Source organism: Hyla sarda, chromosome 11, assembly GCF_029499605.1.
Source record: "Hyla sarda isolate aHylSar1 chromosome 11, aHylSar1.hap1, whole genome shotgun sequence".
Taxonomy (NCBI): domain Eukaryota; kingdom Metazoa; phylum Chordata; class Amphibia; order Anura; family Hylidae; genus Hyla; species Hyla sarda.
In genome coordinates this window covers 32,029,946-32,049,322 of record NC_079199.1, presented here as the reverse complement: position 1 = coordinate 32,049,322, position 19,377 = coordinate 32,029,946, and positions in this window count along the sequence as shown.

Below are 19,377 nucleotides of genomic sequence, written 5' to 3'. Positions count from 1 at the left end.
ACGTTTCATAATACAGCCTACATGGCTGTTTTCAAAGTTCGGACTGCCTTCCATGGCCACAACCAGGAGGGGGCCATGGGGCCCTAAATCTAGAGATAGGTGTGGGGGGTCTGCATCTATGAGACATTTATGGCATATCCTGTGGAATACCCTTTTAAAATTGGTTCTTAAGTACATATTTCAGGGATTGTGCAATGTGTTTTGTAATAAATTGATTCTTCCTTAATTTTCACAGTTTATAGACATTCGAATCCACTCAAAAGTACGAAAACAATGAAATCACATATTCAGACAAAACAGATAATCCAAATAAACAATAAAAAGAACAGAATGACAGAATTAAGAAAAGAAATGAACAGAACCAAATGTATCTGTCGTGCACATGTCTAGTGACTACAGGAGGGGGAAGTAGACATTTAGACACATCATGTTTTTTATTTTATTTATTTTTTTATGCAGGTTATGTTCACACGTTGGAATTTCTGTGCAGAATTCCACTTGGAATTCTGCACGGAGATTCCACTGCAGCAGAGTCCCGTTGAATTCAGCAGGGTTCTGCTGCTCTGTGCACATGGTGGAATTTCCATGCCAGATGTTTCTGGCACAGAAATTTCAATCTCCATGTCCGGAGAAAGATTGAACACGTTCATTCTTTCTGTGGACTTGGCGCGTAATGCATAGCCGTCAGAGACACCGCATTCCCGCAGTCTGCATAATGTATACACAGAGATTTTTTGTGCGAACATTCCGACTAGAGATGAGCGAACTTACAGTAAATTCGATTCGTCACAAACTTCTCGGCTCGGCAGTTGATGACTTATCCTGCATAAATTAGTTCAGCTTTCCGGTGCTCCGGTGGGCTGGAAAAGGTGGATACAGTCCTAGGAAAGAGTCTCCTAGGACTGTATCCACCTTTTCCAGCCTATGGGAGCACCTGAAGGCTGAACTAATTTATGCAGGATAAGTCATCAACTGCCGAGCCGAGAAGTTCGTGACGAATCGAATTTACTGTAAGTTTGCTCATCTCTAATTTCAACACCTGAACATAGCCTTAGTATATTGAGTCATTTGGAAGAGTCTTTTTGTATTGTATGTTTATGAAATTGATGTTTTTCTTGAAAAACTAATAACGATTATGGAATAAGAAAAAAAGAAAACCTATAGGGAAGCTAAATGATAATCAGACTTCTATATGAAACTTAACATTTACCGTATTTTTCGCCGTATAAGACGCACTTTTTCTTCCCCAAAACTGGGGGGAAAATGTTGGTGCGTCTTATACGGCGAATACACCCCTATCGCGGCGGTCCCTGCGGCCATCAACGGCCAGGACCCGCGGCTAATACAGGACATCACCGATCGCGGTGATGCCCTGTATTAACCCTTCAGACGCGGCGATCAAAGCTGACCGCCGCGTCTGAAGGGAAAGTAACACTAACCCGGCTGTTCAGTCGGGCTGTTCGGGACCGCCGCGATTTCACCGTGGCGGTCCCGAACACCCCGACTGAATAGCGGCGGGGACACGTGAGTACTACCTCCTCCTGCAGTGGTCTTCAATCTGCGGACCTCCAGATGTTGCAAAACTACAACTCCCAGCATGCCCGGACAGCCAACGGCTGTCCGGGCATGCTGGGAGTTGTAGTTTTTCAACATCTGGAGGTCCGCAGGTTGAAGACCACTATTGGGTTCAAAATCTTAAATTTTTTAGATTTTGCACCTAAAAATAGGGTGCGTCTTATACGCCGGTGCGTCCTATAGGACGAAAAATACGGTACATTGTATCCATTATTTTGTTGCATTATGTGCTTTTAACTTCACTACAGCGAAGGTTGAAAAACACGACCACAGAGCAAGTGAAGTTTGATGGTTTTTGGTAAGTCTTACATTGTATTAGGACTATGAAGAAAGGTTGATTAGTTGCATAGGTTGCCATGGTAACCAAATAGCTTTAAGTGCTAATAGATGCAGAGTATTAACATAGGACCTTGTGTGAAAATTACAAGATAAAGGAAAATTCTTCATAGAAAGAGACGCAAAATAAAACTACAAGACAAAAGGAACGGAACAATTCAACAGACGGCTAGCAAAAAAATAAAAAGATAAAAGTATTGTATCTGCCACAATTATATGGGCCGTTTCATTAAACATCATTGATTTAACCCTATCAGGATAAGGACATCTTCAGCATCACCCACACAAAAAAAAAAAAATATATTTTTTTAATCTTATTATTTTGGAACTAATACATAAAAAAAAAAACATCAATCTAGCAATATATTTGGGGTTTTTATTTTGGTATGACAGGATATATAGTGGTCCCTCAACATACGATGGTAATCCGTTTCAAACGGACCATCGTTTGTTGAAACCATCGTATGTTGAGGGATCCGTGCACTGTAAAGTATAGGACAGTGGTCTACAACCTGCGGACCTCCAGATGTTGCAAAACTACAACACCCAGCATGCCCGGACAGCCGTTGGCTGTCCGGGCATGCTGGGTGTTGTAGTTTTGCAACATCTGGAGGTTCGCAGGTTGTAGACCACTGTTAGAGGAAGTTGTACTCACCTGTCCCCGCCGCTCCGGACTGTCACCGCTCGTCACCGCTGCCTGGGATGTCGCCGTCCATCGCTGTCGCCGCGTCCCCGATGCTCCGGCAAGGCCTCTGCTTCCCCGGCATCCGCGCGCTCCGTTGCCGCCATCACGTCGCTACGCACGCTGCTCCTATTGGATGACGGGACGGCGTGCGCAGCGACGTGATGACGACGATGGAGAGCGCCGACGATGCAGAGGATCCCGAAGAGGACGCGCCGGTGCACCGAGGACAGGTAAGTGATCGTCAGCAGAGGGCACGGAGCACCGTAAACGGCTATCCGGTGGCAGCTGAAGCAGTCTGCGCTGCCGGATAGCCGTTTATGCGATGGCCCCGACATACAAAAGTATCATATGTTGATGCTGCCTCTGAGAGGCCATCGCATGTTGAAATTCTTGTATGTCGGGGCCATCGTAGGTCGAGGGGTCACTGTAGTTTCTACAGGTACCACTTTGGGACTTTGGGGTACATGTATACAAGCAAAAATCTGTAATGCTGGTGGTCTGCCTGACTACGGACCATGCACATACCTGACTGCCCTTACTTTTCTCTTGCCTTACCTGCATCCGGTTTCTTGGCCCACAAAACCAGTTGTCACCTCCATCAGGGCCAAATGTAGATATAGCAATCTAGTGGTCCTCTGCAGATCCTGTAAATTAGATAGAGAGTAAAAAAAATAAAAAAATAAAAATAATGCACAAATGTTTAAAAAAAATGCTAATTCATACAACTTCTGTCTTGCCTTAGAAACGTGACATCCTACAGCAAGTTCTAAGGTGAGTTTTCATTTGTGCAAAATTTATCAAAATCTGTGCACCATTTTGATAAATGTGGCGCACATAAGCCAAAAACAAAGTAAAAAAAAAAAGGTTGTGAAGTGGCTGCACACAGATACATATTGATAAATCTCTCCCCAAGAAACCACCTCAATAAGGGCCCACAGTCATATGGTTAAGTGACATAGTGGGTGCACACCCATTGGTTGTGACAAAACCACATCGGGCCATGTTTTTTTTTTTTGTGTTTTTTGCTGACCTATAATAGATATCCAAATATATACAATATTTTGTGAGAGTAATGGGAATACAAGGAATAATGTTAATGTTTATCTATTTGTTTTGTTGTTTTTTTAAGTTTGTTTACAAAAAAAATTATTTTTTAGGTTTAAGTTTTGTTTTGTAGCAATACTTAATTTATATAAAAAGGGACTATTATTTAACAAAAAAGAAGATTGCAGCAGTACTCTTGGTCAAAAAATGGAGGCTCTTAGCGCAATTTTTGATCAAAACGTGTCCCCCCATCCACCACGCGGAGGTGGCCTCATTTCGGATGGGACCCGAACACACATTCTGAGCCTAACACTCAAATATCCACTCACCTCTGCTGGGCATATAGCCTCTGACTGGGCGACATGCTGAACCCATTATCAATTTAAATTAAAATACCTGCTGTGAAAAAGGGGAGGGGTGCACGGCTACAGAGGGCGCCATTCCCCCTAAGTTGCACAAAAAAAACAAAAAGAAAAATAGCCAGCACAACTACCTAATACACGGGTGCACGCTGCTGTGGCAAATACAGAGTATACAAAAAAGAAGATTGCAGCAGCACACTTGGTCAAAAAATGGAGGCTCTTAGCGCACTAAGATGCACTAGATGCGCTAGATGCAGCTGGCCCTGCAAGCTTAGAAATACCAGTAAAAGGTACAAAGGGAACAGGCAGACACAAGACCAGGTACTTTAAAGCTACCATAGGCCCTGAGCTGTATGAAAACTTTAAGGCTAAGTTTCCACTGGAAGAAAACGCCAGAAACAACGTCAGTGCAATTTCCTGCGTAGTAGGTAGTACTACTACTCCCATCATGGAACACATTGTTCCATGATGGGAGTAGTAGTACCTGTACTAATAGACATATCGCCCCGTGTGACTCCTGGCACCCGATGCGATCGTCCTATCTATTGCAGAGATGGGGAGAGGCTCCATACGGCGCTCGTATATCTGCACCATACTCCGGGCCGGCCAGTGATGTGAATAGAAATTCACATCACTCATTCATATTTTCCACACAGAGTGGGGATTGGCCGGATGGTTGCAGCCAATCACAGCTCTCAGAGGGAATATGAATGAGTGAGTGGCTGGACGGAGTACAGAGCAGAGATGTGGAGCGCAGAAGAAAGCAGCTCCGCATCTCTGCAATAGATAGGATGATCGCATCGGGTGTCAGGAGTGACACCCGCTGTGATCTGTCCTTAACTGCAGGTACTACTACTCCCATCATGGAGCACACTCTGATCCATGCTGGGAGCTGTAGTACTGTACCTGCATTAATAGACAGATCACAGCGAGTGTAACTTCTGACACCTGTTGCCATCTGTCTATTAATGCAGGTTCTACAGCTCCCAGCATGGAGCAGAGTGTGCTCCATGCTGGGAGCTATAGTACCTGCAGTTAAGGAAAGATCACAGCGGATGTCACTCCTGACACTTGCTGTGATCCTCCTGTATAATGTATAGATGTAGCCGCTCTTCTATGGTCCCCTGCACTGACGTATATATACACCTATTCATATTTCCCACAGAGAGCTGTGATTTGCTGGAACCATCAGGCCAATCACAGCTCTCTACGGGAAATATGAATAGGTGTATATATACGGCAGTGCAGGGAATCATAGAAGAGCGGCCGGCCGCATCTATACATTATACAGGAGGATCGCAATGGAACCGGGGGCAATCTGTCAATTTCGTTACATATTTTCCATCACTACTGTAACTTTTTTATATTTTATTTTTAATGGTACCCCACGACATTTTATTAAAACAGGTATCTCCATCACTTTTTTGGATCGCTAAAGTCCAAAAAAGAATAAAAACCACCTGCAAAAACGGCAAAGTTAAAACCTGCATGGCATTTTTCTTTTATTTTTTCCCACGATTTCAGGAAAAAAACGCCATAGGCTCAACATGCTGCGACTTTGCAAAACCGCCAAGGAGCTGAAAAACGGCAAAAAAAGAGTGATAAAATGCCAAAAGGATTCAAAAAACGCCCAACTGAAAAAAGCAAAGTGGCAAAAGAATTTTGCGTTTTTTCATTGACTTACAGCTAACATCTGGCCGCAGAGTTTTTTCAATGAAAAAACGCCATGGCGTTTTTCTGAACAAAACGCCAGGAAAAAGTGGAAACTTAGCCTAAAGCAGGCATAGGCAACCTTCAGCACTGCAGATGTTTTGGACTACATCTCCCATGATGCTCTTACAGCATCATGGGAGATGTAGTCCAAAACATCTGCAATGTGGAAGGCTGCCTATGCCTGATCTGACACAGACCTAAGCTTACTACATAGATATGGTGTCTGAACAAAGCTTAATATATAGATACAATGTGAGAATTATGCTAAACCGCTTAAATGGGCACACATTAAAATTATATTTTGCATATGATACAGCAGGTGAAATAAATAGGATTTGTAATTTACTCCCTGTAAAAAAAAAATTATTTTTATGTCACTTTAATGGCCATATAAATCTGGCCACTAGAGGTCTCCCTTCTGGTCCAGACCGCATTCAGTCTGCTCAAAAGCACAGACTTTGGTCTCCTGGCAGGAGACCAAACTCAAGATGTACTGTCTGGTCATAGGCAGTGAATAGCATTGCTCCCTCTGTTTCATACACAGAAAGAGAGCGAGTGCTATTCACTGCCTAAGGCCAGACCGCACTTCCTGAGTTTAGTCTTAGTAGTGAGTAGTGGCCATGAAAGTGACATACAAGGAAGTATTTTTTTTTTTACAGGGAGCAAATTACAAGTCTTTACCTGCTGTATCATGTGCAAAATTTTTTTTTAAAAGGGTACTCCGGTGGAAAACTTTTTTTTTTAATCAACTGGTGGCAGAAAGTTAAAAAGATTTGTAAATTACTTCTATTAAAAAACCTTAATCATTCCAGTACTTATTAGCTACTGAATAATCTTTTCTTTTTGTAACACAGAGCTCTCTGCTGACATCACGAGCACAGTGTTCTCTGCTGACATCTCTGTCCATTTTAAGAACTGTCCAGAGTAGGAGAAAATCCCCATAGCAAACATATGCTGCTCTGGACAGTTCCTAAAATGGACAGAGATATCAGCAGAGAGCACTGTGCTCGTGATGTCAGCAGAGAGCACTGTGTTCCAAAAAGAAAAGAATTTCCTCTGTAGTATTCAATAGCTAATAAGTACTGGAAGGATTAAGTTTTAATAGAAGTAATTTACAAATCTGTTTAACTTTCTGACACCAGTTTATTAAAATAAAATAAAAAGTTTTCCACCAGAGTACCCCTTTAATGACAGTGCCCATTTAAAGGGGTGCTCCACTGGCCAGTGTTTGGAAGTAAATGTTGAGAATGCTGTTTTCGCGCTGCGGGGGGGGGGGGAGGGGGGGTCGGACTTACTTCCTGTGGACTGCCATTGTAGTCCACAGGAAGTGAGAGTCTGACCTTCCATTGGAACCATTAGGTACTGGAAAGATTTAGAGAGTCAGACTTCTGATGACGTGACCAAACTAGAGTAATAAAATACATGGATGCAGTTGTGCTGGAATAAAGCAAATAGCGCTGCAGAACTAGTGATGTTGAGTGTTCATGATATAAGCAAAACAAAATAAACAATCACGTTTTGTAACTATGGTTCCCGTATACGGCTGGGAGGAGGGGGGCGGGGCTTAATCGCGGCGCCCGCACTCAGCCGTAATCGGGAACCGTATTTAATGCATGTCTATGAGCCGACCGGAGTGAACCGCAGCCTCCGGTCGGCTTCGTTTTCGGCCATATGCGGTTTCCCGACCGCAGGCAAAACCGTGGTCGACCGCGTTTTTGCCTACGGTCGGGAAACCGCATACGGCCGAAAATGAAGCCAACCGGAGGCTGCGGTTCACTCTGGTCGGCTCATAGACATACATTAAATACGGTTCCCGAATACGGCTGAGTGCGGGCGCCGCGATTAAGCCCCGCCCCCCTCCTCCCAGCCGTATACGGGAACCGTAGTTACAAAACGTGGTGTGAACCCAGCCTAATTACCCAGTACCTTCAGATGTAGGGCACTAGAAATCACCTGACAGAATAAAGATTGCTTCCAATTTGCTTTTCTTAAAATGTATACCTTTCCTTAAAAAAAAAAAAGAGTTGGGGTTTGAGTATTCAGACCTTGACCGATCACTCGAACAAGCAGGGAGAAAAGTGCGCTGCTGTGCGCTTCTCTCCCAGCTCTGTCTATGCGACTGAGGTACGACGGTCTTGGTCACACAACACAGTCGGGAGAAAACATCCTGAGCACACATTCTCCTGGCTCTATCTAATAATTGGAGTCCGAACACTCAGACCCCAACTGATCAAAACTTTTCATATGTCTCCCTGATATATATTAAAAGTTTTGTAAAATGACAGTGTCCATTTAAAATAGCCAACTGGATATGTTCAAATAATTTTACCACGTTAAAGCTGTCCACAGCCTTAACCTGAAGTGGGTTTGACATGACTGGGTTTGAAGATAGCCTTCAGTTGAACAAAAAAGGTCAGCTCAATAATTATTTGCTGCTTAAAGAACAGAAGATAATCAACATTTAGTTTAAAGTCCACTTGAAAGCAAATGTAATGCAAGATGTTTCATTCAAAGTGACAGAAATCCACTAGTCACCTGAGGCAAACTACAAGCCACGGCCTGAAAATGGGAATTGTATCTCTGAGGCATTTGGGTAACTCATTTGTGGAAGCAAAGTCGACTATAATTTGTCTAAAGGACATTAGTTGGCCATCGGGACACTCCAACCTATGAGGAGCCATTGCAGTCCACACGAATCCTGGAGCTACTTTGAACATATACAGTATAGAATATACATAGAAACATAGAATGTGTCGGCAGATGAGAGCCATAGTCTGCCAAATATTATGAATACTTATGAATCGTCCTGGTCTCTACCTTATATGAAGGATAGCCTTATGTGTATGCCTATCTTATATGGAGGATAGCCTTATGCCTATCCCATGCATGTTTAAACTCCTTCACTGTATTCTGCTGCAGGAAGGCTATTCCATGCATCCACTACTCTCTCAGTAAAGTAATACTTCCTGATATTACTGCAGAAACCTTTGCCCCTCTAATTTAAAACAATGTCCTCTTGTGGTAGTTTTTCTTCTTTTAAATATGCTCTCCTCCTTTACAGTGTTGATTCCCTTTATGTATTTAAAAGTCTCTATCATATCCCCTCTGTCTCTTCTTTCTTCCAAGCTATACATGTTAAGGTCCTTTAACCTTTCCTGGTAAGTTTTATCCTGCAATCCATGTACTAGTTTAGCAGCTCTTCTCTGAACTCTCTCTAGAGCATCTATATCCTTCTGGAGATACGGCCTCCAGTACTGCGCACAATACTCCAAGTGAGGTCTCACCAGTGTTCTGTATAGCGGCATGAGCACTTCTCTCTTTCTACTGCTTATACCTCTCCCTATACACCCAAGCATTCTGCTAGCATTTCCTGCTGCTCTATTACATTGTCTGCCTACCTTTAAGTCTTCTGAAGTAATGACCCCTAAATCCCTTTCCTCAGATACTGGTCCCAGATGCATTATCTTGCACTTATCCACTTTAAACTTTAGTTGCCAGAGTTCTGACCATTCCTCTAGTTTACCCAAATCCTTTTCCATTTGGCGTTTCCCTCGAGGAATGTCAACCCTGTTACAAATCTTTGTGTCATTAGCAAAAAGACCAATACCTTACCATCGAGACCTTCTGCAATATCGCTGATTAATATATTAGACAAAATGTTGTCTGTCACTCAGCCACTGCCTAATCAATTCAACAATATGGGAGTCCAAGCTCAATGACTGCAGTTTATTGATAAGTCTTTTATGTGGGACAGTGTCAAAAGCCTTACTTTAAAAAAAAAAATAAATAAATAAATAAAACCTTACTAAAATCTAGATAAGCGATGTCTACTGCACCTCTATTATTTTAGTCACCCAATCAACATTTGCAAACTTCCAATCTTCTGGGACATCTCCGCTAAGCTCTTTTAGTGTCTTTGGGGGTATCCCATCAGGCCCATATGACTTATTTGTCCTAACGTTAGACAGCTGACTTAGAACCTGTTCCTCTGTAAAGACACATGCATCAAACGATTTATTAGTCTTTAACCCTAACAGATACTTTTCTTTGATTTTCTTCTGTAAAAAACATAACAGAAATATTTATTGAGGCAGTCGGCTCGTCCTTTATCCTCTTCTACATATCTTCCTTCCTCTGTTTTTAACTTAGTTATTCCTTGTTTTAATTTCCATTTATATATCGGGTGAATTTATCTCTTTTCTTCACTAACTGAGCTAGTTTCTCTTCTGCCTGTGCTTTAGAAGCTCTTATAACTTGCTTGGCCTCTTTCTGCCTAATCTTACAGATGCCCCGATCTTCAAAGCTTTTTTTTCCCCATAATTACGGAATGCTAGCTTTTAGACTTTTATGATTTTGGCCACGTCTGCGGAGTACCACAATAGTTTTTTACTGACCAGCCTAACACAATTATCTGTTGCCTTTAAAAATGTACCTTTTAAGTAGTCCCATTTCTCTTGGACTCCACTGAAACTGATCCAGTCTGATAGAGACTCATTTACCACTAATCTCATTTTAGAGAAGTCAGTTTTTCTAAAACCTACAACTTTTGTCTTTGTGTGATGTGACTCCGTCACTGTTCTTATATTAAACCACACTGACAGCGGATCACTAGATCCCAAGCTTTCACCTACAGTTATGTCAGATACCGAATCCCCATGTGTGAATACTAAATCTAATAAGGCCTCCTTCCGGTTGGCTCCTCAACTACTTGTTGTAGAGATAATACAAGTAGGGAAATAAGAATATCTGTACTCCTGGCAGAACTTGCTATTATTGCATTTTCCAGTTAACATCAGTAAGATTAAAGTCTCCCATAATGATAACTTCGCCTTTTAATGTTATTTTAGCTATTTCAGGTTTTCTCTTTGTCATTACAATGGGCATTATTATCAGGTAGTACTGCAGTATGTAACTACCCTGAGTAGGGAGACAGCCACTAGATAACTGCCCCTTTAGGCAGAATCCCCTAGATAGTTGTTCCCCTGTAGGCAGAACCCTCTAGATAGTTGTCCCCCATAGGTAGCAGCTGCCCTCTAGTTTGTTGCCGCCCTGGAGTACCAGCTGCCATATACTCTTCTGTGCTTCATTGGTCATCCAGTCATGGGTTGGGACCTACTGCTATACTTCAGACTCACTCCTCAGGGTCACTTACAGTCTGGTCCTCCAGGCAGTCTGTCTCGCAGCTACCCCTTCTGTGCTGACACCTAGGTGGGATGATATAGTGCCAGACGTGACTGTGCTTGACACGTCCTGCTACGTTACCTCCTGGCAGCCACTGTGGGAGCACCTGCTCTTTCTTGACCTGACCAGAGCATTGTATTACTCTATGGCTCTATGGCTGTCTGGGCATGCTGGGAGTAGTAGCTTTACAATAGGTAGAGGCACACTGAATGGGAAACACCATATGGCATGAGCTGCTGGATACAGGGATCTGGTAGTGTTGTATTATAGTATCCCACAGTGACCCAGTCAGCTACTTTTGCACTCCTGCTTCTCCACTGTGTCAGGCAGCAGGGTAGTGGAACACAGTGATCATAGCAGGATGGGCAGAGCAGAGTGCATTTATTTATTAAAACTTACCGTTATTTGGTACTGGCATGACTGCGGACCAGAAGGGGAGTCTGTTCACAGCAAAGGGGGAAGAGGAAGAGGCGGGTACTCCTCTGCCCTCCTCTATGGTGGGGTCACGGGACGTCACTGTTGTCTTGCTTCCCTTTAGCAGACGGGACAGTAGTATGTCTGTTCTGATCACTGGTCCATGTTTTGGTTACTTTTTGTTTAGGTTGTAATCTAAGACATTAATTTTTTTTGTGACTCTTTATCCCTGATTATCCGAACTCTGACTCTGTGATTACTGGGGGACGACCGAATGGGGGAAATACCTGCCTTTGGAATAATGTTAACCTAATGAGAGACCTACTAATCTACCCACTTTCACTGTTTAAGACCCCAATGGGGCATAATTACGTTTCCAGTTTAGGAGCCTATAGAGGTGGGGAGGGCAGTGGGAAAAATGGGGGGTCTAAGATGTTTGTCCTGCAGATGCTGAAGAGATGAGTTTTGGCTGTCATGGCGGTCTGAGGCGGACAGAGAAAAGGCAAAAGGACAACTGCGATCAGCGAAGATGTTTTCTGTGAGTCTCTGCATGTAACTTTAATCACTTATACAGCTTGTACCTACCTCTGTATAGTGAATGTATGTGGGACTATTAGTCTTTTGATATAGTGGATTTTATTCAATATCAATATAGTGGCATAAGTCAGCGGTAATAGTAGTCATAGGCATTGTGTGGCAGTATTAATTGTCTCCTGTCTCTCATTGGTAACGCACAAAACTAGCAGTGTACATCTGTATTCATATTTCATTTTGTTTGGAGGTGGTGACTAGAGATGAGCGAACTTACAGTAAATTCGATTCGTCACGAACTTCTCGGCTCGGCAGTTGACGCCTTATCCTGCATAAATTAGTTCAGCTTTCAGGTGCTCCCGTGGGCTGGAAAAGGTGGATACAGTCCTAGGAGACTCTTTCCTAGGAATGTATCCACCTTTTCCAGCCCATCGGAGCACCTGAAAGCTGAACTAATTTATGCAGGATAAGTCATCAACTGCCGAGCCGAGAAGTTCGTGACGAATTGAATTTACTGTAAGTTCGCTCATCTCTAGTGGTGACCATTCTTTTGTTTTTGCACTGGTATTATTAGTCTCAGTGTACAGTATTTGGTCAGTAACGGTAAAAGGGTGATAATATTCCTTCTGGTAATAATTATTACCTATGTGTTTGGGAGCTGAGATGAGTTCCCAGTTCCTAAACCTAGTTTAACAAGTTTTGAAATCCTATAAATTTTACTCAACTAAAGTTTGCTGAAGATTTTAGTCAACTAAAATATGAATAAAACTTAAAAAGATTCAGATGATTAAAATGGCATGTTAGTCAAAAGTCTATGGACTTAAACTAAAATACATTTACAGCCGTAATTAACACTGGTGTGTCAGAATATAGCAATACAATGCTACTTTTTAAGAACTGTAAAACAAAATAAATTATATACATTTTGTGTCACAGTAATTCTATTGACCTGTAAAATTAAGTAACATGCAATTCATATGGCACATTCATTTGTAAAGATACAATTCCCCCAAAATGAGTATTTTTTTACACCCTTATTTTTAAGTTATTCAACAAATTTTTTGGTATATATCGTAGTGATAAAAAAAAAAAATACAACTTGTCCTACAAAAAACAAGCCCCATGTGGCTATGTTACAGGAAAAATAAAAGGGTTATGGCTCTAGGGATTAAAAAAATAAAAAATAATTTTTTTTTAAATAAATTTAATGGGTAATGCTCAGCATTTGGAACAAACTGTTCCGAACGCTGGAGTCGGGAGCTTGTGATGTCATAGCCCTGCCCCCTCAATGCAAGTCTATGGGAGGGGGCGTAACGCCCCCTCCTGTAGACTTGCATTGAGGGGGCAGGGCGTGACATCATGAGGGGGCGGGGCTATGACGTCACGAGCTCCTGGCGCCGGCTCCAGCGTTTGGAACGGTTTGTTCCAAACGCTGAGCAGTGGAGTACCCCTTTAAGTATTGTTGCCAAAAAAAGCTACAAACAGCAATTTCTGCTTCATCACTGTCAGAGATGTTTTTGGGTTCTGTCTACGCTTTCTTGGTCTTTGCAAAATGTGTTTTCTGCATACATAAATAGTAACAGAGGTTCTCTTCACCTTGCTAACATTGCTCATGTTTTATGAATTGTATACATATCCTTACAGACACGGCTGTTGTAGTACGGGTGGCATACATAAGAGTAACATCAAGAGTTTAAATTGAATTTATGATTGAAATGCATGTCATCTCTGCCGACAGAATACATTGCATGAAGCCAGTAACAGCTGTAGATTAACTTCATTTTGGCCCTTTAGGGGCATATTTATCAACCGGCGTAAATTTAAAGCAGTCACAACAATTCATTTCACGACTCTTCTCACTGCAAAGCGATTTGTAGTCTGCATGTATTTAGAAAACAATTGCCGGATGAAGACAGTCACAGGGCAAACCAGATGGCCCAATTGGTCTTCATAAGCTGTCAGCATTCTATGGCACAGGATAATTAAAGGGAATAAAGTGACAGAGAGCATAAGATGCTTAAAGGAGTACTCTAGTGCAGAGTATTCCTGCCCGGGCTGCAAAATAAATGAAAATGAACCATCACTCACCTCCCTGGGTTCCCGCGGAGCGTCACTACAGCTGATCGGTCCTCCGGTCCATCTCCTTCATACTTCCGGGTGTAACGAAGCGTCACATGGCGCTCAGCCTATCCCCGGCCGCCGCGATGTTCTGCCTCGGCCGGCGATAGGCTGAGCGCCATGTGACGCTTCGTTACACCCGGAAGTATGAAGGAGACGGACCGGAGGACCGATCAGCTGTAGTGGCGCTCCGCGGGAACCCAGGGAGGTGAGTGATGGTTTATTTTCATTTATTTTGCAGCCCGGGCAGGACGGCGCAGGAATACTCTGCACTAGAGTACTCCTTTAAGTGCAACAAAGGTGTGCAAAGAATAATGTATGTTACACTATTTCTTACAAAACAATCAATTCGATTTTATTTCTGACAAAACAAAATGATTAAAAGATAAAAGATTAAAAGATTTTCTATAAGATCAGCCTTGATTCATCTACCCCCTTCATAGACTCTGCACTATATAGTAGACAGTATATTAGTTTTACCTACAGTATACAGTGTCCCTTTAGAAAATCCTAATGTAGCAAAATAAGTGTGTAAAAACCTACCCATTAAATTGCCTGAAAAAGTCCAAAATAAACATATATGTAGCGTGACAAAAGTTTTGATTGGCGGGGGTCTAAATGTTAAGACCACCTCCACCGATCAGGAGAACATTCAGCGCATTCTTAATGTAAGAAGGGGAGGGGGGTGTGCATGTCAGCTTAAAGGGGTGTTCCCGAATTTTTTATTTATTTGACTATGCTACAGGGGCTGTGAAGTTAGTGTAGTTCCTAATATAGTGTCTGTACCTGTTTTTGACGGCTGGTCTCGCAATTCTTATGTGATCTTTGCTCGGGATGATTATTTAACAAAATGAGTCCTGTCTCAGGTATTCCCAACAGTGTGAGACTGATATAGAAACTATAGAGAATTTAGAGAACCATATCAGAGGGAGAAAAGAAATTAAGATATCAGACAGCCCATAAATGGCATCAATTATAAGGGTCCATACGCACTCAGGAAATTCACTTTCTTACCGAATTCCCTCAGTGGATCTGTGCCATCCGGTATTGGTGCTTAAGGTTTGTGGCAATCTGTAGTCTGCTGTTTCCAAGCAAGTGCCATATCACTAACAAATGGCACTTTTCTGGCAGATTACGATATAAGGTAACATGTTCAATCTTACGTGAGAATCCAATTCTTCATGGGAAATTATGCTAAGGAACTCCCAACTTGCATCAGATGCTGCGCAGAGTTTCCTCATGGAAATGCCACCAGAATCAATGTGGTGTGAGTGGGGTCTAATAGGTACAGTGAACCCTCAACTTACAATGGCCTCAACATACAATAGTTTCAACATACAATGGTCTTTTCTGGACCATTGTAACTTGAAACCAGACTCAACATCCAATGCTACAGGCAGTCCAGATCTGTGAAACGTGTCACAACTAGAGGAACTGACAATCATGGGCATTTTACTGGTAAATCACCTGTATTACTGAGGTGCAAGCACTGACTGGCTGTCTGGTAGTGCCCCCTACAGTATAGGGAGGAACTACAAGTTCTGTGCTACTCCTTACCTGCACCAGGGTTAGCTGCTCCTTTGGACACCAAGTAAGAGCGGCTCCATTTGGGACACTGTGTGTACTGTATAGGACCCTCCTGTCCTCTACTTAAACCATTGTTTCCCAACTAGGGTGCCTCCAGCTGTTGCAAAACTACAACTCCCAGCATGCCCGGACAGCCAACGGCTGTCCGGGCATGCTGGGAGTTGTAGTTTTGCAACAGCTAGAGGCACCCTGGTTGGGAAACACTGACATGGACAGTGATTTACAGCTCCCAGCAGATCTTTATTACTTTTATATGTAAGGATTTGCTTTATCTGTATTAGTTATCTACTGATTTTTCTTTAATTCTCGCTTTTTTCCTATTTTTGGATGACATTTTGGTGCTTTTAGAACCAATTACCAGGTTTCCATAGAGTTATGGTCTCAACATACAATGGTTGTCCCAGAACCAATTAATATTGTAACTTAAGGGACCACTGTATACACAAGGCATACTCAAGAGCCTCCACATTTTTCTCTGATAGTAGCCTATGGTGCATTATATAAGCAGAAAAATATCAAAAAAAGTGTACGAGTAACCTTGCCCATGATAAAACAAAAATAAGAGCTAGGTCATCCTTACTTGAACTGGAGATCAGAAAAAAAAAGCATGTTTGTTAACATCTCTCTCTGTAGGACGACTGATGACTGTAAGATCTTTCATCTGCCGCTATAGATTCTCAGGACAGATCTATCAGCTAATTAGCCACAATCCATCTTTACTCCAGGAGTCTGTGCAATTTAGAACTGCAATTAGAAATTATCTTTGGGTCAGTAATGGCGGATTATTTTTTATGCTTTGAAAATTGTAGCGTAATTCAACTGAAAAACAGATTAAGGAGCTTGGGCTCGTGTTACAGAGAATTACATTGTATAATATTTATATCTGGGAAAATCAATATTTCTACATTGGAAGGTTATTGGACTTTAGTTCATGCTCATAAAGTTTCGTTATCCTTGACAGTTACTAGCAATATAAGCATGTACACTTCTTTTCTTGGCCATAGACTAAAAGGAAACATTGGAATGGTCTAGGCATCCCTCCCAAAATATTTATTTTTCAAGCTATCCTTTTTAATGGGGTATTCCAGGAAAAAAAAATGTTTTATATATCAACTGGCTCCGGAAAGTTAAACAGATTTGTAAATTACTTCTATTAAAAAATCTTAATCCTTTCAGTACTTCTGAGCTTCTGAAGTTAAGGTTGTTCTTTTCTGTCTAAATCCTCTCTGATGACACCTGTCTCGGGAAACGCCCAGTTTAGAAGCAAATGCCCATAGCAAACCGATTCTAAACTGGGCGTTTCCCGAGACACGTGTCATCAGAGAGGATTTAGACTGAAAAGAACAACCTTAACTTCAGAAGCTCATAAGTACTGAAAGGATTAAGATTTTTTAATAGAAGTAATTTACAAATCTGTTTAACTTTCTGGAGCCAGTTGATACATATAAAAAAAGTTTTTTCCTGGAATACCCCTTTAAGTTGGCCATGAGTAACAAAGTTGTCCTATATGTTTAATTAATTGGTCCTATCAATAGTAGCAAATTGTGAAGGTAAGGAGGCAGCAAAACATCTCCACGTCATGTTTCTACCATCTGCACCTAGCCTGCTTTGACCAGTCTCTTTCTTGACGTTAAGCAAAGACCTTATAATTTTCCTGAGGTTGGAAACATTAGCAATTATTTTACTGCGCTTCAAACATGTCTTTTGACTTCTAAATAAGCAGCCATTGAGGTCTTATAGGAAATTTGGCCATTTCTGGTAAGACTCTCTACCACCCTAAGTCTACACTATGCCTCGTACTATGATTTGATGGAGGTCTAGGACCTTAAAAATCACCATGTAACCCTGTTTAGCTCTTGTAAATATTTGAACAATTTTACGCTTTAGAATTTTATTTTGCTTATGGAATTGTTAAATTAAATGGCAACCACCTTATCACACCACCATTGCCTATATGTCCTCCTATTGGCCAAGTCTGGGATGCATATTTAATACAGAACCTACTCAATGTAGACATTGACAATATATATGAACAGCCCAATAATGTTATTTCAAGTAACTACTAAACATTTAACTTAAAGGGGTACTCCCGTGGAAAAAAAATGTTCTAAATAAACTGGTGCCAGAAAGTTAAACAGATTTGTAAATTACTTCTATTAAAAAAAATCTTAATCCTTCCAGTACTTTTTAGGGGCTATATACTAAAGAAGAAATGCTTTTCTTTTAGATTTCTCTGATGTCACGACCACAGTGCTCTCTGCTATCCATTTTTGGAACTGTCCAGAGCAGGAGAAAATCCCCATAGCAAACATATGCTGGACAGTTCCTAAAATGGACAGCAGAGAGCACTGTGGTTGTGGCATCAGAGAAATCCAAAAAGAAAAGCGTTTCCCCTGTAGTATACAGCCCATAAAATGTATTGGAAGGATTAAGATTTTAGAATAGAAATAATTTACAAATCTGTTTAACTTTCTGGCACCAGTTGATTTAAAAAAAAAAAAAAAAAAAAAAAAAAGTTTTCCACGGGAGTACCCCTTTAAATTCACACATTCCATGTTAAATTATGATCATTTTTATTTTTAATACCATGGTTATGCTAGCTCAGCAGATGGAGCAAATAAATAAAAAGTATATAAAAAAGAGAAATAATTACTGATTCAATACACTAGTTATGACATGTCGCATAATGACAAGTGCATAGAACAGCAAAACTGACCTATCAAACCAGCAGCACATTTTTAGTAGTCGTGCAGTGTCTTATCAAAGCTAGGAGGCTGCATTCGGGACAAGAAACAGTCATATATATTTTTTTTATTCTTTTATGTTCCATTATAGTCTACAGGGAGAATTAGTAGTTTATAAAAGCCTAAATCAAAACTTAGAAACAAAAGGTCTTTGGGGCAAAATATTTAAGGCAAAAAAAAGAGGGCCCTCGAGAAATACAGTTACGAGATCATTATAAACATAATAAACATCTACTGAGAAAAACACGAGGACCAGAAGAGCTGAGGCTAAAATAGACAAAGGCTTCGTGTAGCACGTGTCATACAATGCAGAAAGTCGCTTAATAAAAAACACCCTTTCGTCTTAAAAATAGACACAAGGCAGTGAAATTTGTTCAGCTCTGGGGCAAGTGGGCTTGAGTGGCAGCTGAGCAATTGGCCCGCAGGCTGGTTTGATTTTAATGATTTGGATGAACGTCGGAAGCCAGTCATCCACCACAGAGGTCAGTGCAGTAAAGTCTGAGGTTGTTAAATAAGGAAACAGAGCTGTCATTCTCTGTTGTGCTTCGCGGTGGAAGCGGGGGATTTCAAGAGGCAAAATCATGATTGACAGTCAGGCTTCCCTTGAGGTTCTGCATCAGATAAGGTCTCATAGTTCCAAAACTCATGCAGAAAGAAAATTTTGGGAGCTAATTACAGGCCAGATTTTTTGAATATTTAATTACCGTATTTTTCGCCGTATAAGACGCACTTTTTCTTCCCCAAAACTGGGAGGGAAAAGTTGGTGCGTCTTATACGGCAAATACACACCTATCGCGGCGGTCCCTGCGGCCATCAACGGCCGGGACCCGCGGCTAATACAGGGCATCACCGATCGCGGTGATGCCTTGTATTAACCCTTCAGCTGCGGCGATCAAAGCTGACCGCCGCGTCTGAAGCGAAAGTGACACTAACCCGGCTGCATCGGGAGGGACCTTACCTGTCTCTTCGGTGTCTGCTCTGTGCCGGGATCCCCTGCATGGCCGGCGCTCTCTTTCGTCGTCATCACGCTGTCGTGCACGCCGCCCCGTCATCCAATAGGAGCGGCGTGCGTAGCGACGTGATGGCA